Source organism: Spermophilus citellus (assembly GCF_964194105.1).
Source record: "Spermophilus citellus genome assembly, chromosome: 11".
NCBI lineage: Eukaryota > Metazoa > Chordata > Mammalia > Rodentia > Sciuridae > Spermophilus > Spermophilus citellus.
The window spans coordinates 45,043,826-45,068,575 of record NC_138192.1 but is presented as its reverse complement, the minus strand read 5'-3'; the positions used below and the strand labels follow the sequence as shown (position 1 = coordinate 45,068,575).

At 33.7% G+C, this 24,750-nt stretch overlaps 1 long non-coding RNA gene across 1 annotated transcript in view; it reads right to left on the bottom strand.

The window, feature by feature from the left end:
- Nucleotides 1–769: 769 nt before the first annotated feature.
- The window catches only part of LOC308631030, a 162,529-nt gene continuing 138,548 nt past the window's right edge, over nucleotides 770–24,750 (bottom strand). The window contains exons 3-4 of the long non-coding RNA XR_014018096.1: nucleotides 5,216–5,318; nucleotides 770–1,274 (exon numbers count right to left, since the gene is read on the bottom strand). This is a non-coding gene — a long non-coding RNA (uncharacterized lncRNA). The remainder of the gene's footprint in view (nucleotides 1,275–5,215; nucleotides 5,319–24,750) is intronic.

Here is a 24,750-nt window from a genome sequence, read left to right as displayed (position 1 = left end):
ACAAACATAAAGATCAACAGAATGTCAAAAGAATATCTAAGAATGATGCCAGCCACAGTGATCATTAATTCATGAGGCCAACCAACCAAATTATGGATATATAAATGCTTCATCTCTGAGATTCATGTTGTCAAACAATTTTCCATACCAGTTAACAACACAGGAACTTTGAACTTAGGAAAAAAACTTTAATATAATTTTACTTGTCAATAAAAATAAATAAATAAAAATAGAACTTTGTGTGATGCCAATATTATGGATTATAAATGGCATGAGGGCTGAAAGGTCATAAAAATTGGAAAGTTTACTGAGTGTGTGGGTACTCTATTGCTGCATGAGAAGTCACCACAGAATTTATCAGCTCCATACAACAAACATTTTCCATGTCATGGGTGAATAGATCAGGAAGATGTACATAGCCTCACTTGGTCCTCTACCTCAGGGTCTCTCAAAAGGCTGAAGTCAAGTTGCTGACTAGGATGGCTTGTATCAGGATTTGCCTGGAGGAGGTATTTTGTGGCATATTCATACATGCATATAACATAGTTTGATCAGTTTCACTCCCCATTACCTATGTTGCTGTTCCCTTCTCCTAATCGTCTCCCCTCTTCTTTCCAAACATACTTTTTCCTCTCCTACCCCTCTAGCTTCCACATATGAGAGAATACTACCTTTGATTTGTATACTACCTTTGATTTGTATTTGAGATTCATGCTGTCAAATAATTTTACTACCTTTGATTTGTCTGAATCTGGCTAATTTCATTCAACATGATGCTTTCCACATCCATGTATTTTTCTGAAAACGGCATAATTTTTCTCTTCTTGAATAAGGAATCCACATACTGATTTCCACAGTGGCTGTATTAATTTATATTTCCACTAATAGTGTGTAAGAATTCATTTTCCCCCGACATCCTTGTCCACATTGTTATTTGTATTCTTGATGATTGCCCTTCTTGTTTGAAGAAGATGCAATCTCAATGTAGTTTTCATTTGCATTTGCCTGATGGGCAAAGATGTTGAACATTTTTTCATAAAATGGTTGGCCATTTGTACTTCTTCTTTTGAGAGGTGACTGTTTAATTCATTTGTGCATTTATTGAATGGTTATTGGGGGGGTGTGATTGAGTTTGCTGGGTTCTTTATATATTCTGGGTATTAGTCCACTAAGAGTAACTGGCAGAGATTTTTCTCCCATTCTACAAGCTGTCTCTTCACTCTCTTTGTTTCCTTTGCTGTGAAGATTTTTCATTTGTTGTCATCTCTTTTACACTAAAGGTTGTACATTGGGGAAAGGAAGAGAAAGAGAAAAGAAATAAAAATACAGAGAAAGAGAACAGATTTAAAATAAAGGAAAACACCTTTAAATTAATTAGCATATATTCTTGCAACTGCAGTGGTTGCTTCTAGGGGATGGGACAAGCAGGTAGAATACTGGTGATTTTTATGTTTGTATTGTCCTAATGCTACTAATATGTATATCTTGGGTGTACTTCTATTTCTGGGGGGAAGCACTCTGTATCAAGCCAGAAAACAATATTTAAAGTCTATGAAACTTTTCCTTTGTGTCTCAAATTGCAATGGGTAAAAAATACATCTTGAGTAAATCTGCTATTTTTATTTACAAACGGTTCTATCTCTTGTTTTCAGATTGTTTGATAACATAAAACTAGTAGTGGGTAAGAATACTTATTTCCCCATAACCTCTTCCACACTGGAAATTATCAATATATTAAAAAAAAACACTTTTAGTTTTATGCTAAGGAATAGAAAGCAATGGCATTAATGTTGAGGACATCCAGCAGATTTGGCTTTGCTGGGGATGGAGATGGAGGAAGAGGTCAGTAAGATAACACTGCAGTCCCCTGACACAGGGAAAATGGGATATCTCATTTAATTTCTGCATCTAATAATAGCTTTGGGTTTCTTTTGTCAGTTTTGATACCCCCATACCACAAGTGTTTAAAATTATTAACTATAACCATGACCACAGCGCTCAAAAGCACTTCACAGAAATAATACAGACATGGATCCTCAATTTAGAAACAGAGCATCCCTGAACAACATAGGCTACATATATAATCTAGAAAAATATTTGCTATTAAATCTGTGTAGATGGCTTAGTATACAGGCAGAACTGAGGAAAATTCCACCCATGTGACAGCTATCCTCTTAACTATGCCAGTTAAGGGTTATCATTTTCAGAAAAAAAAAAACAAGATAGTAGCAATTAATTAATTAATAATTTTGGTATGAATGTTTCATATATGCAAATTCATGCCATAATCTGTACTTCCCCAAATGTTTTTACCTTTAATGTCCATAATAAACTTTTTCATGCTTGTATAAGGAAAGCAAGACACAAAATATTTAAAATTGCTTAAGGACACATGGGTAATAAATTCTAATTTGAAATAATAGCTTTTCATCTGTATTCTCCCTCTTCAATAAAGCATAATGCTAAAAGCATTAACTCTGTAATCACAATATAGGAGTCAAAATCTTTGGTTCACCTCTGTTAACTTTATTAACCTGGACAACTTAATAACTTTATGTTTTGTTTTCCCTATCTATAATATTCAGATGATAACAGTACCTATGTTAATGAATTATACTAAACAAAACAAGAAAGGACTTATAAAGCTTCTAGAACATACAGGTATATACTATCTGGTACATACTTTTTTTTTCTTATTATTTTGTAGATAAGTTGAGATCTAGTTACATTAAAAGTTTTCTTAAGTGACCTAGTTCAGGAGAACCCAGGTCTAATGACACCTTATGAGATGACATCTGTGGCCTTACACCTTCAGTTTATGACATCTGCTGAGATTTCATCAGCCTCTTAACATTTCAGCCCTTTCAAAGGGAAATTAGCCAGAGTTGGAAACATACTGAAAGTGATAAGACATAGTGACATGTAAAACCAAGAAGATATATGATTAAACTCAGAATCTATAATTTTCTCTGTCCAAAGTCCACTAGAATATATTCATTACTTGATTTTTACAACAAATGCCTGAATTCTATGATTGACCAAGTATACAAGATCGAGAAAGAATGTTGGAGTGGCAAATATAAAATCAAAGGCTATGTTAAAAAAAAAATTGTGTACTACTCAAGAGACAGCAGTAAAATGATTTAGTCTTACTGCTCTTTTTCTGCATATTTTTACACGTGCATTATAATTGTATATGCCAATGGTATCTGTTGTTACATACTCATAAACATATAATATAATAATCTAATTTGGCCAATATCTCTTTTATTAGAATAACCAATGAAGGGGACTACCATTTATGGGATTATTACTCAGCTCCTCCTCAAAAGCCCACAGAATACATAAACTATTCTATGTATTGTCTATTTCACTTGTGTCTATAATGCCGGTAACAAACAGTAGATAATAAAACAATTATCAAATTAATTATTTCATGAATGAATCTAAAAACTGCAGGCCTTGACTGACTGTCTTGCATTCTGTGGAGATTTCCAAATATCTATATACCCCTGTGGTTTACTTTAATCAATGGATTATATATTCATTTATAAGCCATAATCATGTGGAAAATTTCCTTAAATGTCTGTATGAACTGCTATCATTATATTTTGGTTCTGATATCTTGATTAATTACTTAAGCTCTCTGGGCCTCAGTTTTATACTTTATAAAATACTAAATGCTTTATATTTATATTAAACATAAAAGTAAAGGTATTTTATTATGAAGATCAGGATAGCATCTGCTTTTGGACTAATTCTGAGGATTACACACACTAATAGAAGCAGAAGCATTTGAAATACTGCATGGCACATAGTAAGCACTCAACCCATTTTATTTACAACAATGGAGAAATCACTATCAATTTAAAATAATATTACTATATCAGTTAAAAACTGATTTTTAATATGTGAGAGGTAAAAGCAAGAGTTCATTTATCTGATAATTTTAGGGCCCAGATATTATTTGGTGGCTATGGATATTATTTGCATTATCCTGTGTCCCACATGGGTTGTACAGTATATTTTCGACAAAGGAATATTTGTTTTTGTTATATTTTCTAAATCATTTAGGATGGTGCCTTGCAGGTCAATATTCAATACAGTATTTCCTGTTTGGCCCTTAAAGAGAATATGAATATAAAAGTAAGTGATTATAAAGACAATGAATTGAATATACTAATTAATGTTTATAATCACGATAGGCACATTGTAGCTTTTCAACATATTCTGGTATACTAACTTTCTTAAACAAACTAACTTTATATAGGTTTAAAAACAGTTGACTCCACTGCATGAGAAGATGAGGGAGACCTAAAACATGTTTACATTAACTAATGAGAGGAATACAGTCAGTGATAAAGCTCTACCAAATGGCTGTGGCCATGTTGATGGATAGGTAAGGGAAAGCAAGTGAGCAGCCACTGCCTCAGGACTACCAGTAGTTACTGCCTTTTCTAAGTTTCCCTCCATGACCTCTTTAGTATTGAGAAGGGAAAGAAGAACATTAGAGCTGAGGATGATAATGGGCACCAGATAAGCTCTGATCAGTTGTGGGTACACTGGCAACTGCATCTTCCTTCAATTGGACATAAAGTCAGTAACATAAGAATTCCCATTACTCTAGGCTGTGATGTTAATGAGAGTCAATACTAATGAACTAAAAGCCCTGGAAAATCCAGGCTTTAGAACATGAAAATAATTGGTAACTCACAGTTCAATGAAGTTCATTTGGAAGAAGAGGTAGCAAATAATTCTTAGGCTTTTGGTAAGAGTCTTTGGTTGGAGAAAAGCTGTATTTTTCTCAAGCAGTAGACACTTACACAAGTTTATGTCCAGCAAATGCTGAACCTAATAGCATGTGAGATCTTACACATCTTAGGGTCCATTAATGTGGTATAGTCAAGCTATTTCTAATGAAGTACTCTCATTCTCTCACTCCCTCTTCTCTCTCTCCAATCTCCCCCGCCCCATCATCCTCAATCATTTACTCTGTGTGTACTTTAGTCCAAATCCATCATGGACCTATACATTGTTCAAATGCCCATGACTTGCTCATAATTTGTATCAATGTAACTCACTATGTAAGATCCAAACAAATCTACTCATTTATACCTAGTTCAATAAGACATCTTAAGATTGAAAGTTTGAAAGTAAAGGCAATGTCAAATTGTTATATAATGTTTAAACATTTAATCTTAATTTCTGTACTCACCTTATTGTGGATCAGTAAGTTGTATACTTAGAGGACAAACATCGTCTCGTGTACCACACTTTCAGTGGCACTGTATTTAAGAACCTTTTTAAGATATAATAACCTGGATAAGAAATGAGGGAAAGATGAAACAGAAAGTCAGAAAAGTTTATAGGCATATTGCCATGAATGAGATAGTGGAAAACACTATCATAGAAAATTTAAGAGTATACATAAGAACTTTAACTTTTGTAATTGGGTAAAAGAAACTTCAGCAGTAAACCATAAGAGTGTTCATTCTATGAATGGAATTCTCCAATCAATTGCTAATAGATCTATAAAGAAACATGATATTTAATGTTGGATCTTAAAGAGCTAAAAATATAGAAGGTAGGCGAAAGACAGGTGAATGAAAGTTTATATCATAACACCTAAACACTAATATTAAATTAATGAAAATTAAAGAAAATATTGAATTCCATATGATATTGAGATTAGCTTCTCCTTGGAACATGAGATATTTCAGGTAGCAATTGAGAAAGGAAAATAAACAGAAATTTATGAACAATCTTTTTAAAGATTGATATATTGTAGCAATAGTCACAATAACCATTACCTATTGAGACCCCATTATATCCCAGGCATTGTTTCAAATGCTTAGAAGATCTTATTTAACCATTACTTTAATATTGAGAAATGAATGTTATTAGCCTCATTTAATAAGTGATGACTAAAAAAGTTAAATAACCTACTCAAGGCCATGCAGCTAATAAACTGCACAGACAGAAATTGAAACAGTTTTTTAGAATCCTGCTAAGACAACTCTACTAAATAATGGCTGTACAAATATACCATTTAGAAAGTTTAGCTCTAAGCTATTACCATTAGCTATTTAACTAATGGTAATTTCCTGGGTTATTATATAAAATGTTGGGTTCTATAAAAATGTTAGTTATTGCTGTCCTTGTGTCTATGAAAATTGCACAAGAATCAAAATATATATTATTACTAAGAGCTGAAAGAAGAGTTGAGAATTTCAAAAGAATTTGTATTTTTGTATTTATGAATGACTAGTTCAATATGTAAACTGGAAATACAGCAACAGTATTTACAAATTCATGATAAAAGTATTAAAGAAAATTGAAAGTCAAAGATCTTAATCACAACTTCTCTTTCATTTGACCTTCTAATAATAGTTAGAGACAGTTTTAAACAATATTCAAATAATTATCCCTAATGTAAAAGAAATCTGAAAGCAGACAACTTAGAGTAATATTGTGATTCTATGGTTCTTGTAGATATATCAGTCCTCAAAGCCACTTTATGATCCAAGATAGAGTCTATGAAGGGTCTTGGTATGAATTTCTACAGTTTCATCTCATCCGATGTCGTGTGGCTTCCTGGTTCTGGAAGTCTATTTACTTTCCCAGATTCTGTGTTCCTAGGAATAAGCTTTCCACCCTTTATCTCTGTTCTCCTGTAAATTCCATAAAGCTCATATTGGTTCACCTGACAATGCCTCATAACCTTTTTAAACTTTGTTCACATTTTTTTTTCATTCTTTCCTTTTTTTTTTTTTGTTTTTTCATCTGCATGGTTTTTAATGACCTGTCATTTAATTCACTCATCTTTTATTCTGCTTGATCTTGTGTACTGTTGAATTTTAGATCAAGTGTTGTATTTTTAATCTTTGTGATATCTGTTTAGTACTTTTCTGTACTTTCTATCTGGAAAACTTTTCGCTTTTTAATGTATTATTCTCCAACCTTGATGAGTATCCCTATGGTTATTATTTTGAACTTGCTGTCCAGTAAATCAGATATTTCCATTTCATCAGGGGTCAGTTTCTGGAGATTGATCTTGTTCTCTAATTTGGAAAATGTTTCTTTGTTTCATCATTTTATTTGACTCTCTGTGTTAGTTTCTATACATTAGGTGAAAAAAATACCCTTCTTCAGTCTTCTAGTCCACCTTCAAACAGTCCCTGAGTCCCTGTCAAACCTCACATCTCACATAAATTGCTATCTTTGTTCATAGTGGCCACTAGGAGACTAGAGACACTCTGTCTCATGAAAGCCCCATGACATAAACATTCACTTGAGACGACAGAAAACATTCACTTGAGAAGTAGACAGAAAATTTGGGGTGTTAGACATATGGTCCAACTCTTTCTCTCTCGGGGAAGAAGCTAAGAGCTGAAGTTTATCATATATGTGCTCTGCTTTGAGTCAGAAAGAGGAGTTATGATCAATTACTGCTTTTTTGTTCAAACACATGTTTTTTTTGTCTTTTTGTCCAAGAAGCCTAACAAATCCTAGGCTCTGTTGGCAGAGACAAAGGGGATACAAGCCATTCCCTTGGGTAGCAGCTAAAAATGTTGGGGTGTTTGATGGATAGTCCCCCTGCTAATAGCAAGGAGTTGGAGGCTTGGTTTTATTGTAGGAGCAAGTTAGGAAGAAGGGACCCCATTAAAATCCCCAAGAGGCTGGTTGTTAGAACTCCACCCTCATGTCTAAATTCCAGCTTAGTCAGTTCCTTTTGGGATGCTTTTCCCACTTACTATTCTACTTGGTTTCATTTTACTGAGATAGGAAGGCATACTCACATAGCTAAAAGGAAATAGGAAATGTCTTTCAGGTGAGCATGTTGCCATCCAGAATAAAAGCAAGATAAGTTAGAAAAGGAAAATGGATATAGATCAATGACTAGCATTTTCTGCCACAGACTTTGTGCCTAATTTATGGAGACAGAAACCATGTTGTAAAGCTTTCAGGCTTATATGGACACCAGCGTATTTATAGTAAACACATTTGAGAGGATTTAGGTGATAATTTCATTCTCATTTAAATTTTGTCTGTGACACTAACAAAAGTACTTACATTAGCAAAAGATGGTATCAAAAGGATCTGATTTGCTCTTCTGATTATATTTGCAGAGAATTAAGAAGTAAGATCAGCACAGATTTATTATTTACAGAATGACTGAAAGTTGTCTGTTGCTGCCTTTCTTCTCATGAGAAAAAATAAACAAGATAATCTCATGTACTAAATTCCATGCTCTTTAAAAGGAATGCTTAAGTATGAAAACTATGTAACATTTGAGCTCATAGAAAGATGTCAAGAAAAGAAGAATAATTTATTTGTAATTTTAAAATGATCAAAGAAGAAAAGGCTAAGTTACCCATGAAAGGAATAGTGGAACTAGCTGTTGCACTTGTCAAATGTGTTGACATGAGAAAAAATATTCAAGGCTTTGAAACGATGCCTATGAATTGTTGAAAAGTATTTTGGGCTAAAATTGGTTAGAGAGCTGCCTAGCCTACAATTTATGACATAGACATAATCTGGGCTAATACAGACAAATACCTGGGAAGAAACAGGCCACAGTGTACAGAAAAACATACCAAAAGATCAAAACAGTTCTACAGAGAAATGTACAACAAATAATCGGTGATTTCTTTGCTGCATAGTAAAGTGGTAAAATAAAACTTGGATCAGGATGAAATATAATCAGAACTAAAAGAAAATTAAATAACCTAATATTTACTCATCCTTCTGTTTTTACTATTCATAATTATTCTTTGTAAATTTCTTCCCTAAAAGCATATAAAGTTCCATAAAAATCTATAAATATACCTTTACTTTTGAAACATGTAAATAAATGGGTATGAGATTAAAATCATATATAAAAATGAGTAAAATACTGAAGTTTAAATTTAGCAGATTTATCATTGGAAGTACTAGGTGAGAAAGGAGGAAAGGGTTAGTTTTTAAAAAAAGAAATAAGAACAAATAATTCCCCATTTCTAGGGGATTTAGTAAACTAATAAGAATAAATATTTAATTTTAAACTGCAACTTTATAGTAATTAAAATTATGTTTATTAAGGACTGTCACCTACTAAAATACTATATGGACATAAAAGAAAAATTACAGCCTCACTCAATGTAGTTAATGAGCAATATAATGCAAACTTATCTAGAATTTCCTCCTGCCAAATAGAACACTAAAAGCAAAAAACTTACATAGAATAAAATAGATTTAGAAAAAAAATATCCATAATTTTTATTGGTGCATTATAGTTGTTCATAATGATGGGATTTGTTGTTATATATTTATATGTGCACATAATATAACAACATAATTTGGTCAGTATCGTTCCCCATTATTTCATCTTTCCTTTCCCCCTACCCTCCCTCTGGCCCCTTTTCTCTACTCTATAACACCAACCTCCTATCTTTTTTTTCCTCCCTCTCTAGCTTACACAGATAAGAAAAAACATAAGGCTCTTGAATTTCTAACTTTGTCTTATTTCACTTATCATAACGTTCTCAAGTTCCATGGATTCTCCTGCAATCTTGCTTAGATATATTCCTAGGTCTTTTGTGGGGTTATTTTGTTTTTTGTTTGTTTGTTGAAGCTATTGTGACTGAAATTATTTTCTTGATTTCTTCTTCAATTGATACATTATTGTTGTATAGGAAGGCCATTGAGTGGTGAGAGTGGACAACTTGTCTTACTCCAGATTCAAAGAAACTACCATCAGATTTACCACCTTAACTAGGAAATTGGCTTTGTGTTTGTCACATATAATATTTATGATGTTGATGTAGGTTCTTTATACCCTTAATTTCGTCAGTGCTTTATCATGAATGGATGCTGAATTTTGTCAAAGGCTTTCCCCTGGATCTATTGTGATAACTAATTGATTTTTTTTCTTAATCATATTTATGGGATGAATTATATTTATTGATTTATGTATGTTAACCCAGCCTTTCATCCCTGGGATAAAATCAAATTAATATGTTGTTGAATATGATTTGCTAATATTTTACTAAAGATTTTTGCATCTAAGTTCATCAGGTATATTGCTCTACAGATTTCTTTCCTTGGTGTGTCCTTATCTGGTTTTGGTATGACTGTGATATGTCTTCATAGAAGGAATTTGGCAGTGCTCCATTACTTTTCATTTCACAGAATAATTTGAGGTACATTGACTTTAATTTTCCTTCAAAGGCCTGGTGGAATTCAGTTGAGAATCCATCTAGTCCTGCTATTTTGTTGTTGCATTTTTTTTATTACTGCCTATTACTGAGTTTGTTTAGGTTTTTGATATCCAGTTGATTTAATTTTGGTGGGTTGTATGGCTCTAGAAATATATTTATTTCTTCTCAGTTTTACAGCTTATTGAAATACAAGTTATCAAATGATCCTAATGATGCTCTGGATTTCTGTGGTGTAGGTGGTGATTTCTCTTTTTTTATGCCTAATTTTATTAATTTGGGTCTTTTCTCTCTTTTGGTTCATTTGGCTAAGGGTTTATCAGTCTTCTTTATATTTTCAAAAAACCAACTCTTCATTTTGTTGATCCTTCATATGATTTTTATATTCTCAAAGTCATTGATTTTGACTCTGATTTAATTATTTCCTTCTTTCTACTGGTTTGGGAATTGGTTTTCCCTCTTACAAGGGCCTTGAGATGCATCATTAGGTTTTTTATTTGAAATCTTTCTGATTTTCTTAGTTAAGCACTCATAGCTATAAGCTTTCCACTTAGAACTTCTTTCCTAGTGTACCATAGATTCTGGTATGTTGTATCACTCTTCTCTTTTGATTTAAGAATTTTTAAAATTTCTCCCCTAATTTTTTCTATCACTCATTCATTATTCAAAAATGTATTTTTCACCAATGGTACAGAATAGAGGACACAGTAACCAATCCACAAAACTACAACTATCTTATATTTGACAAAGGGGCTAAAAGCATGCAATGGAGGAAGGATAGCATCTTCAACAAATGGTGTTGGGAAAACTGGAAATCCATTTGCATCAAAATGAAACTGAATCCCTTTCTCTCGCCATGCACAAAACTTAACTCAAAATGGATCAAGGAGCTTGATATCAAATCAGAGACACGGCGTCTGATAGAAGAAAAAGTTGGCTATGATCTACATACTGTGGGGTCGGGCTCCAAATTCCTCAATAGGACACCCATAGTGCAAGAGTTAACAACTAGAATCAACAAATGGGACTTACTCAAACTAAAAAGTTTTTTCTCAGCAAAAGAAACAATAAGAGAGATAAACAGGGAGCCTACATCCTGGGAACAAATCTTTACTCCTCACACTTCAGATAGAGCCCTAATATCCAGAGTATACAAAGAACTCAAAAAATTAGACAATAAGATAACAAATAACCCAATCAACAAATGGGCCAAGGACCTGAACAGACACTTCTCAGAGAAGGACATACAATCTATCAATAAGTACATGAAAAAATGCTCACCATCGCTAGCAGTCAGAGAAATGCAAATCAAAACCACCCTAAGATACCATCTCACTCCAGTAAGATTGGCAGCCATTATGAAGTCCAACAACAACAAGTGCTGGAGAGGATGCGGGGAAATGGGTACACTTGTTCATTGTTGGTGGGACTGCAAATTGGTGCAGCCAATTTGGAAAGCAGTATGGAGATTTCTTGGAAAGCTGGGAATGGAACCACCATTTGACCCAGCTATTCCCCTTCTCGGTGTATTCCCTAAAGACCTAATAAGAGCATGCTACAGGGACACTGCTACATCGATGTTCATAGCAGCACAATTCACGATAGCAAGATTGTGGAACCAACCTAGATGCCCTTCAATAGATGAATGAATAAAAAAAAAATGTGGCATTTATACACAATGGAGTATTACTCTGCTTTAAAAAATGACAAAATCATAGAATTTGGATGGAAATGGATGGCATTAGAGCAGATTATGCTAAGTGAAGCTAGCCAATCCTTAAAAAACAAATGCCAAATGACTGCTTTGATATAAGGGGAGTAACCAAGGACAGGGAAGGGACGAAGAGCTTGAGAAGAAGATTAACATTAAACAGGGATGAGAGGTGGGAGGGAAAGGGAGTGAGAAGGGAAATCGCATGGAAATGGAAGGTGATCCTCAGGGTTATACAAAATTACATATAAGAGGAAAGGAGGGGTAAGAGAAAAATAATACAAGTGGAAGAAATGATTTACAGTAGAGGGGGTAGAGAGAGAAAAGGGGAGGGGAGGGGAGGGGAGGGGAAGGGGGATAGTAGAGAATAGGATAGACAGCAGAATACATCAGTCACTAGAATGGCAATATGTAAATCAACGGAAGTGTAACTGATGTGATACAGCAATCTGTATACAGGGTAAAAATGGGAGTTCATAACCCACTTGAATCAAACTGTGAAATATGATATATTAAGAACTATGTAATGTTTTGAATGACCAACAATAAAAAAAAGAAAAGAAAAAAATGTATTTTTCAATCTGCACATTTATATAGCTTTTTTCCATTTGAAGATGACATGATTTTATATTCTAAAGACTCCACCAAAAACCTGTCAGAAATAATAAATTAATTCAGAAATATTGCAGAACACAAGATCACATGAAAAATCAATATCATTTTTTATGTACCAACACCAAATACTCTGAAAACAAATTAGGGGGAAATCCCATTTATAGTAGCATGAAAAAGAATAAAATAACTAGGTGATGTATAACAAACCTGCAGTCCCTTGTATAGGAGGCTGAGGCAAGATAATTGCTGAGCCTGAGGGTAAGAGGACAGACTGGAAAGAGAACCAGACCATGTCTTTAAAAAAATAATAATAAAATACTTAGAAATAAAGTAACCAAAGAAGTGAAAGACTTTTACACTGGAAAATACAAACTTCGGACCATTGTGAATGAATAAAATTAAGAAAAAAATACAATTAAATGGGAAGATATTCTATGTATATGGATCAGAAGACATAATATTATTAAATTACCCATACCACCCAAAACTATATATAAGTTCAATGCAATCCCTATTGAAATCTCTACAGCATTTTATTTTTACAGAAGTAGTAAAAATAACTCTAAAATTCCTATGAAACCACAAAGCATACACATAATCAAAAGGCTGGAGGTATACTTTTTCTTGATTTATCAAAGTAAATTCAAGCCAGGGCTGTGGCAACCATCTATAATTCTAGCAGCTCAGAAGGCTGAGGCAGGAGGATTTTGAGTTCAAAGCCAGCCTCAGTAACTTAGCAAGACACTAAGCAACTCAGCAAGATCCTATCTCTAAATAAAATATAGAAAGGGCTGGGGGTGTGGCTCAGTGGTTAAGCATTCCTGGGTTTAATTCCTGATACCAAGTAAATAAATAAGTAAACTTCAAAAATAAATAAAGCCATGGTAAATAAAAGAGTGTGATACCAGTATAAAGACAAACATTTAAATTAGTGAAACAGAATAGAAAATCAATAAATAAATGCTTGCTCATAAAAGCAACTGAGGTTTTCATAAAGTTGCCAAGAATACAGAATGGGAAAAGATAGTCTCTTCAAAAATTTGTGTTGTGAGATTGGATATTCACTTTATAAAGAATGCAATTGGACCATTATCTTACATCATTCACAAAAAGTAAATCTAACTTGATTAAAGAATTAAACATAAAGACTTGCAATAATAAAAGTCTGGAAAGAAAACATAGGGAAAAGTTTATCATTGATTACAGCAATGATTTCTTGTATATGCTTGCATATTACAGAAAAAGCTCAAAAAAGTCAAAAGTTACAATAGATAAGTGGGACTAAACCAACTAAATAGCTTCTTCCTAGCAAAGGAAACAATTAACTGAATGAGAGAGATATTTTCAAACTATATATCTAATAAGGGATTAATATCCAAAATATATGAGGAACCCCTTCAACTCAATAGCAAAGAAAAACCAAATGACCTGATTTAATATGGGCAAAGGACTTGAATAGACATTTCTTCAAAGAAAATATACAAATGGCACCAGTTTAGATGTTTAGCATGATGTTTAACATCTTTTCTAAAGATGATCATCAGGAAAATGAAAACCAAAACCACAATGAGATACCATCTCATGCAATTAGGGAAGTAAAAAAAGATAAACATTGGCAATGATATGGAGAAAGTTTTGCTCACTGTTGTTGGAAATGGAAAATGACACAACTGCTGTGGAAAACAGTATGGAGTTTCATTTAAATTGTGAAATAGGTTTATCATATGATTTAGCAATCTTACCTCTGGTATTTATCCAAAGGAATTGAAGTCAGGATTGATTTCAGATGGATATTTGCATTTCTGTGTTCATTTTAGAATTTTTCACAATAGCCAAAATGTGGAAACAATATAACTTTCATCAATAGATGAAGATAAAAATAACAGCTCGCTCTCTCTCTCTCTCTCTCTCTCTCTCTCTCTCTCTCTCTCTCTCTCACACACACACACACACACACACACACACACACGAATCTTATTCAGCCATTTAAACAAAAAGGAAATCCTGTTATTTTTTAACAATATGGATAAACCTTGAAAACAGTATGTTAAATGAAAAGACAAGCATCATTTAGATGAGGTATCTAAAGAAGCCATACACATATTAAACGAAGAGTAGAGCAGTGGTTGGCTGAGACTAGGGAGTTGAGGAACAGGGAGCTGCTTTTAATAAGATTCCAGTTATGCAAGATGACTAATTTCTAGTGGTCTATTTCACAACATTATGCTTACTGTTCACTATACTGTATTGCACACTTTAGCATTTGTTAAGAGGGTAAATTTTATGTTAAGTACTCTTACCAAAATAATAATTTGGAAAAGAATAAAGGAAATGTCCAACCCCCAAAATATACATACTTACCTGACAGAACTTAACATGAATTAGAATTTATTCTTAAAAATATAATGCTAACTTGGAAAAAAGAAAAGTAATGAGGAGGAGGAGGAGGTGGAGGAAAGGAAGATTGGGAAGAAAGAAAAAAAATCTTTTAAGAAAGAGGAATAAAATAAGAAGCCTAACAGAATAACATCATAAATCCATGTCATCTTAAAAGATAATATCCCATAATCCTTTGATGACTTGAAAATAGCCCAGGGATTTTTTAAAATTAAGAAACAAAGATAAATGAAAGAGCAAAATAAATCTTAAAGTTAAAACAATTCTGAAAGAGCAGAGTATTTTATTAGATAGTGAAAGCAGGAAATTGCTCAATGAAATCTGAAAAGTACTTGGAAATTAAATCAATGGTACTATGAACTGATGCAGCCCATCATCGATTCTGAAACCGCTATAAAGCAGATGACAACCACCAAGTGTAAATTCAACAATAAACTAAAGAAAATGGTCAAAGTTTAACTCCCTGTGAATGGTTCTATCAGGTTGATATGTAAACATTAACCAAGGATAACTAAGGTGTCCAGGATCCCGGAGAAAAAAAATGTGACCTGTTATGTTTTCCCTTTTCTTGAGTAGAGGGAGAGTTTTTGTTAGTTTGTTCTATTCAATTATTTTGAGATTTAAATCTTTAAGTGAGCTATCTCAAGACAATTCTTCAAACACATTCATCATCGATAAGATATTTTCTTCTTTCAGTAGAAGACAGAATATATATTGAGTGGCAAATTCATCTTGCTTTTTAGAAAACAATGTCAGCCATTTGCAGCTAACAAATGTAAAAAATGCTTTTAAAATAGGATCAGAAAGCATGACATTATCTCAGGAGAACTATAAAAGTTATTGATGAAATACAGCTAGGTTACAGATAAGTGCTATAGAATCTCAATTATTTAGAGAAACTCTTTTTACACAAACAAAAACAGGGAAGAAAGGTAAGAAAACACCAAAGTCTCTGCTGCCAAAGTAAAAAATTAAATGATAAAGATGTTTCACCTACATGCAAATATCTTAATACTTGCTAACAGTTGGCCTCATTTTCACTTTTTATCTAGATCTATGAAGTCAAGCATCCATGACTTATTAGTTTCAGAGACCTGGTATGATCAAGAGAATGTGTTATAAGTTTGTCTTACTTTCTCTTTTAATCCTCCCATTCTGTTCTATCAATGTCTTTATTTTTCATGCCTTCTCTTTATTTTCTCCTCTTCTGACCACATTCTTATATTTTTTCAACTTCAGAAGAGCAACTTCCCAGTTCCCACTACTGAAAGCCACTCACTGACTCACTAATCTATCACAATGTTCCTTAATCACTGTCTTTTTCTCGGCCATTACACCAATTCCATCCATTCTTCTGCTCTTGGCTTGCACTTTCCTCAGAATTTAAGCACTCCTTGGTGTCTACATTTATCTCTAGGTGTTTGAATAACAGTTTTTCAAACAGCAAGCAATTTGAATTCCGTAAGAAAGTGTTTTCAGAATCCATTTAGCAAAGAGGGAATTTTCTGGATCTCTAGTCTATTTTCAATAATCTGCATTTATTTAAATTTCTCATTTTATTAATTCTCCCCAAACATAAAATAGACTCAACTGATGATTTCTTAATAGTGCTTCACTAAATACCTTGGTATGGGACAATTTGAATAAGATCTATTGTTTTGCATGGAGACTTTTGGCAGTGAGAGAACATTCCTTTAATGTAACTGATAAGCATTTTTGGAAGATACTTAGACTCCAGTACGAAAAGAAGATCAAGAACATAACCTCCTCACTAAAAATAATAAGTATTTAATTCTTTTTAAGTGACTCAAATGTTTCTCACTCTATAAACTTAGAATTCGATTAATCACAAAAAGTATTGATAGTGGTTGAACTCAAATCAGGGAACTCCTTTAGAATTAAAACAAGCATGGCATATCAGGTACAAATGTTCTAACAACTGAAATGCTTTGATGTGAATATATAAATTTGGTTTCCAAGCTTTTCAAAGGATGTTCATAATCAAGCATGTATTAATTGATAATAGACAATATGATAAAAGAAAATAATAAGAACAAAAAGACTATAATACTGTCTGAAATGCTAGGGACAAAATTTCCTGAGCAATTCAAGTCAGGCTTAGATGAATACTTATTCATAAAGTGGGATTTCTTTAAGAAATGCTACAGCTATAGGATGTGGTTGTCATGTTACTCATACTAAGAAGTGTGACTCAAGAATTATTGGGGACAAAAATCATTCAGTGTGACTGTGATTCCAACTCGGGGATCTCCAGGATGTAAGGAATCCATGTGATAATGAACCTTCCCAAAGTAGGCCCAGTGACTTTTTTAAGCCTAATGGAAAACATACAGTTGCTATGCAATGCTTTCATTGTTCACTTTGTACTGTGTTGCCCTAAAAATCATATATGGGGAAATAGCTTAATATATATGTGGTCAAAGAGGAAATTCAAGCCCATATTAAAAATACTTCAAAGGAGTCACGTTCCTAATACATTACTGATTTGAAGTTAATAAAGGTTTCTTGAAATGTGAAGAAGAAATCTCAGTCAAAAAATATGTTGTACAGACACAGAAAATGCCCCTTATATTTAAGCCAGATTTCCCAAGATGACTCAAATGACTTAAAATTTGACTTTGCTCAATCAGCTATAATTCTGTTTCAGGTGGCTCTGTACCAGTCCCTGGGAGTATAGAGATTATCACTAAAATTTACAAGGAAGAGGCTGCATTTACCTCAATTAAGCTGAAGTAATTTGTGAACAGTAAGTTTTCTAGACTTACTATTTTTCTTCTTATCTTCAAGGACATGGTCCTTTTAAAGTGATAGACCAGATTGCCAAGGACACTCTAAAGCTGGTGCATAGGAAACTCTATTAAAATTTGCCAGTTTTCTTCCCATAGCTCCATATTCAAATTCATTTAGTTCAATGTCATATGATAGTAAGGTTGAAACTTACAAACTGTGAATCAGATATGCAAAAAAAAATGTTTACATTTTAAAACTGAATTTGACTTTGCTCTCAAGCTCCTCATCCATCTAGACTGGTTAACTTAGAATATTCCACTCCTGTCTCCTCAGTCCAATCCAGTCATGCTTCGGCCATATTCAGGTAGTATTTTTTTTTTCAGGTATTTCCACATTAATGTTTATTTACTTCTTGGAAAATAGTTGTCTTTCAGGGTTTCTTCACTTTCATTCTAGTTTGGCTCTTCAATTGGGAAAGGATCTGAATTTTGGGAAGGCTGAAAAGAAAAGTTTTACCCCAGTTTCAGGGAAAGAACACAAGTGGGCACCTATTGATCTCATCCAGTTGTCCTGCTTGATCAAGGGCTGACTACTCACTAGCCTTCTGCTCTGATATCTGCTAAGACAAAGACTGATCCTTCCTGGACCCTGGTTTTATGCTTGTGCATATTGTTAATGACTTTTCAAAGTCACAGTCTTGAAAAGGTCCCCATGCCCTGCAACTGACTTTTCTTCCTATTTGTGAAAACAATTTGTTAGCAACCAATAGTAATATCCCATAATATTCTTAATTTTTATTGTATAGAAATCATTGAAGATTCATGTATGCTTCTAAGAAATCATTTGGAGAGATCACTTATACAGTTTTTCCAGTTTCCCACAAAGGTGACATTCTGCAAAGCCATAGAATATTGCACACCAGAATATCAATAAGGACACAGTCCATGTAGCTTATACAGATGTCCCCAATTTGACTTAAATCCACGTTTGTGTACAAAGCCTTAATAATTGTATCACCTGTGTTGCTTCATGTACCCACCTCCACAGGCAAACTATCAAATGCTTCCAAACTCACAAGGATCCTTTGGGATGTCCTTTTGTTTGGTTGATCCTGCTATTATTCTCTCCTCTCTGTCCCTTATACACAGTATCCACTAACGTGCTTTCCATCTCTAAAATTGTATTATTTCAGAAATGTCATAAAATGCATCATATATTACACAATGTGAAGTTTTAGGAAGTTTTTATTCTATTCCCTGGAGATTGACTCAAAATGCTACAGATATCAATAATTTGTTCCTTTTTGTTGGAAGACCTATTTCTTTATGTGTATGTACCAGGATTTGTTTAAATGTCCACCTATTGGAAGACATCTGGACAGATTGCAATTTCTTTTACTATTACAAGTAATGGTATTAACAAGATTTGTTTGTAAGGTTTTTGTGTGAACATGAATTTTCATTTCTCTGAAACAAATGCCAAGGAGTACAATGTTGGGGATCTCATAGTACTCCCATGTTCATTTATTGACGAAACTGTCAAAGTGGCTACACTATTTTATATTCCTGTCAGCAATTTATGAGTGATCCCATTTCTCTGCATAATCACCAGCATTGGGACTTAGAGCTATTTTATATTTAGAGCATTTTGAAAGCTGTATAGAGATAATTGATTTTGGCTTTAATTTGTATTTGTCTAAATACTAGTATTGGTGGCCATTCCTCATGTAATTATTTGTCTCCTTTAGTGGAATATCTTTGCATGTCCTTCGCCCATTGCATAATTAAAGTATCCACTTGGCAATTATTGAATTTTGAGAGTTTCATATATTCTAGACATTCGTCTTTCATCAGAGATGTGGCTTTCCCATTCTCTAGCATGACATTCATCCTTCTCACATGGGCTTTCACATAGCAAACTTTTAAAATTTACTTATGTCCAGTTTATTAATTATTTTTTATAGATCACAGTTTGGCTATCATGTCTAAAAACTTTTTTGAGTGTGTGCCATTTCTAAGAACTTAGAACTAAGTAAATAAAGATAATCTGAAAAGTCTATATATTGTAGGCTTTCCATAATACAACATTCTAGAAAAAAAGAAAACTTCAGAGACGGTAAAAGGATCAGAGACTGCCAGGGCCGACAGTAGGGTAAAGGATGAATAAATGGAGCACAGAGGCTCTCCAGGGTGGGTGAAAATACTATATATGATCTTATAATATTATACACTTGTCATTATTTACCTGTCTTAAATCTATAGAATCCCTACTTTTCACTCAATTTTGCTAATATGTGAAATTTCCATAAAAGCTGTCTATTAAAAATAAATGGCCCATATTTATGGACAATGTCTGATTATTCTGTTCTACTTATCTATGTCTACCCTTTGACAGTGCTCTATTGTTTTGACTAACCTTAGTATCACTGAGTACTTTCTCCCACTTTATTCTTCCTTGTCAAGATCATCAACAAATTTTAGAGCTTATGCCTTTCTATCCATGCCTTAATATAAACCCGTTTATGTCTAAAAGAAAAAAAATTGCTAAGACTTTAAAAGAAATTGTATTAAACCTGAAAATCAATTTGGTAATAATTGACAGCTTTACTATGTTAAGAGGTCCAATCCCTTGACATTTATTTAAGTTTTCCTTGCCTTATTTTATTAGCATTTCATAATTTTCAAGAAAATGGATTCTGAACATTTTTAAGTATAAACCTAAATATTTCATTCCCTTTGGAACAACTAAAAATGGCATTATGATTTAAATTTCAGTCTGTATATAATTATCATTCCCAAAATTTGGTTGATTTTTTATATTCATTTTGTACTCTTTGATTTTGTTGAACTCACTAATATAAAGGGGTTTTTGGATAGAATCCATAATATTTTATATGTGTTTAATGAAGTCTAGGCATTATTTATTACTTTCCAACCTATTCTTTTAATTTCTTTTTCTTGCCTTATTGCAGTGACTAAAAATTCTCATCCTTTATTTAATAACAATGGGTGATTATAAACATTCATGTATGCCTTGTTTTCATGTTTTAGAGAATCATTGATTCCCTTCATTATTAAATATGTTAATTGCAGTTTTTTGTCTTGTTTTTGTTTTCATTTTTGTAGAGGTAATCTACCTTTCTGCCCAACTTGATAAAATGTTTTCATCATTGTTGGAATTACTTTTGGTTTACAGCTAGCGGCTACAAGCAACTCGGAGTACTTGAAAAATCTATGCTCATTCAGGCCTGACAGGAACACCTGCAGGATGGGGTGCTAGCGAGCTGTCAGTGAAACCACATCCTTAGTACTTGTGGTTAGGGTTGCCAAACTACCAGGCCAGGAAACCAAGAGTCAGGAGCTTCAGGACATGAAACCCCTAACTCAGAAGGTCCCCTACTCTAGGGACAATGAGCCTTCCAGACTGCTTTCCACCATGACAGCAATATTTAGAGCTTCCTTATAGTGTGGTTACATTAGGCATAAGATGATTGTTTTATGGATATTATCTTGCTTATGTATGATTGGCACACCCCACCCTAACCCTATAACAGTTGTATGCATTCCAAAAATAAACAGGCTGCTGGACATAGAATGCCATCATCACCAACCAGCTTCTCACCAGCCCCAGTGTCTGTGTGTTGATTCTGCATCTCTATCCCCTGCTACTGAGGTAGCCGAGTGATCAATTGACCACACCAGTGAACAGAATGACCACACATTATGAAGATTATGGATTTATGTGAAGTACTTTTTCTGAATAAACAGGTGTAATTATATTATTTTTCCTCTTTAATTTATTGTTATAGAAAAATACATTGATTTCTAATTTTGAGCCACCCTCCCATACACACCAAACCTCATTCAGCCATGGTGCACAATTAATTTTCATGTTCTTTGATTCGATTTGCTAATGTTTCATTGAGAACTTTTGCATTCAAGTATGTAAGATATATGTGGTGTTTAGTTCCTTCTTTTGTTTTTGCACTGCCTTTGGCTTGAAAAAGGTTAAAACTAATGTCATGCAAATTTGAGAAGTACTCCATCTTTTTTTTTTCTGGAAAACATTGTGTAAATTGTACATCTTTTAAAATGTTTCACAAAACTCTCCGTTGAAATAATCTAACTAGAATAATTCTTTGGGGAGGGGGGCATTTTAATCATGAGTTCATTTTCTTTGATGATTGCAAGACTATTCAGACTGTACATTTCATTTTGTTACCAAGAAATGAAAGTTATTCATTCCTTCTAAGGGGTCCGTGTTATGAGCATCATTTTTTCATAAAGTGTCCTTACTGTCCTTTTAAAGGCTACAGGATCTATAATGGCACACTCTACTTTATTCCTGAATTGGTGATACATGATTTCCCTCCCTTATTTATGGTCAATTTCGTTGTAACTTTATCAATTTTATTGATTTCTTGAAAGATCAAGTTTTTTGTTTTATTCTCATTTTCTCAATTAAATTTCTTTTATTTCTGCTCTTATATTTATTGTCCCCTTTCTTTTTCTTGCTCTGGGTTTATCTTGCTCTTCTAGTTTAATGAAATGGGAACTTTTTGACTTATGAACTTTCTATTATTTCTAATATGAACATTGTGTACTACAACATTCCTACTAAATATTTTTTGTGTTCAACACATTTTATACATTGTGTTTTAGCTTTTATTCAATTTTGTGTTTCTTCTGGATATTTAGAAGTGTGATTTTTAACTTCTCCATATTTAGAGATTTTATTGGTTTTTGTTATGTTTTTTTTTTTTTTATTCCACTATGCTCACAGAACACAGAAAAGAATTCTTTAAATTTCTTGAGTTTGTTTTATAGCTCAGGGTATTATATATCCTGGTAAATATTCCATAATCAGGTTTAAAAAAATGTACATTTGTTTTTTTCAATGTATGTCAGTTAGTTCCCAGTGCATGATTATGTTATCCATATCATCTACAAGTCCTTGTCTGATACTTGTATCAGTTGCTGAAAGAGAAATGTGAAAGTCCCCATAATTGTATATTGTATATTTTTTTTCTCCTTTTAGTTCTAACATTTTGTTTGGGATATTCTGAGCCTCTGTTGTTTGGCATATTGATTATTGAGGTTTTTTTTTTTATTGAGTTATTTTTGATGGCTCTTTTAAGATTCCTCTCCAATAATTCCATCTTACAACTCATCTCAGCGTTTATATCAATGGATTATCTTCTCGCATTCAAGTTTTTATTTTCCCAGTTCTTTTTATGACAAATTATTGTTGTGGAATCCTGGGCTTTTTGTTAGAACACTCTGGGTCCTATTTAAATCGTTTACTTTAGCAGCAAGTCACTCTGTTTAATTTAGCTGGTGAGTCTTGGCCTACTTTTGTGGACTTTGGTTCCAATGGCAGTTTAATTTTCAAAGCCTGTGCCGTGTTAGTTGGATCTGCTTGTTTTATCTGGCACTGCCAGAGCTCCCATTTGTCCCTGTTATGCCACATGAGAGGATGGAAAGGTCTTCCCAGGTCATCAGTCGTCTGTGTATCAGGAAGTCTGGGTCCTGACAGATTAGCACACATTACCAGGATCCACAAGAATGCTGAACGTTACTGGAAGACTGACGAGGGAGGCCGCTGTTCTTTAGTTCCTGCAAACTTAACAGTATCTCTACCACTTTGGCATAAGTTAAAACCTAAGGAAAGAAACAGGAAAACAATAGGGGTATTGCCAAATGCTCCAAACTGCAGCTCCACTATCTAGTAAAAGGAGAGGCAGTACACTTTTCCTTCCTGTCGGTCAGAAATTACGATTCTATTGTACCTTTCTTCTTGGAATATCTTATAGATAGAGTATTTTTATCTTATTCAGGCTTAAAAAGTATATTTTTATGATTTTTTTAATTTCATCCAAACCTCATTTTTTCAAACCAAAAGCTTCAGACAATTTCTTCTTTTTTAATTTTTATTGTTGGTTGTTCAAAACATTACATAGTTCTTGACATATCATATTTCACACTTTGATTCAAGTGGGTTATGAACTCCCATTTTCACCCCGTATACAGATTGCAGCATCACATCGGTTACACATGCACTGTTTTACATATTGCTGTACTAGTGTCTGTTGTATTCTGCTGCCTTTCCTATCCTCTACTATCCCCCATCCCCTCCCCTCCCATCTTCTCTCTCTACCTTATCTACTGTAATTCATTTCTCCCCCTTGTTTTTTCCCCCTTTCCCCTCACTTCCTCTTGTATATAATTTTGTATAACCATGAGGGTCTCCTTCCATTTCCATGCAATTTCCCTTCTCATTTTCCCTCCCACCTCTCACCCCTGTTTAATGTTAATCTTCTCATACTCTTCGCCCCAAAGAAGACATTTGGCATTTGTTTTTTAGGGATTGGCTAGCTTCACTTAGCATAATCTGCTCTAATGCCATCCATTTCCCTGCAAATTCTATGATTTTCTCATTTTTTAATGCAGAGTAATACTCCATTGTGTATAAATGCCACATTTTTTTATCCATTCATCTATTGAAGGGCATCTAGGTTGGTTCCACAGTCTTGCTATTGTGAATTGTGCTGCTATGAACATCAATGTAGCAGTGTCCCTGTAGCATGCTCTTTTTAGGTCTTTAGGGAATAGAGACCAAGAAGGGGAATAGCTGGGTCAAATGGTGGTTCCATTCCCAGCTTTCCAAGAAATCTCCATACTGCTTTCCAAATTGGCTGCACCAATTTGCAGTCCCACCAACAATGAGCAAGTGTACCCTTTTCCCCACATCCTCGGCAGCACTTGTTGTTGTTTGACTTCAGAATGGCTGCCAATCTTACTGGAGTGAGATGGTATCTTAGGGTGGTTTTGATTTGCATTTCTCTGACTGCTAGAGATGGTGAGCATTTTTTCATGTACTTGTTGATTGATTGTATGTCCTCCTCTGAGAAGTGTCTGTTCAGGTCCTTTGCCCATTTGTTGATTGGGTTATTCGTTTTCTTATTGTTTAATTTTTTGAGTTCTTTGTATACTCTGGATATTAGGGCTCTATCTGAAGTGTGAGGAGTAAAGATTTGTTCCCAGGATGTAGGCTCCCTATTTACCTCTCTTATTGTTTCTT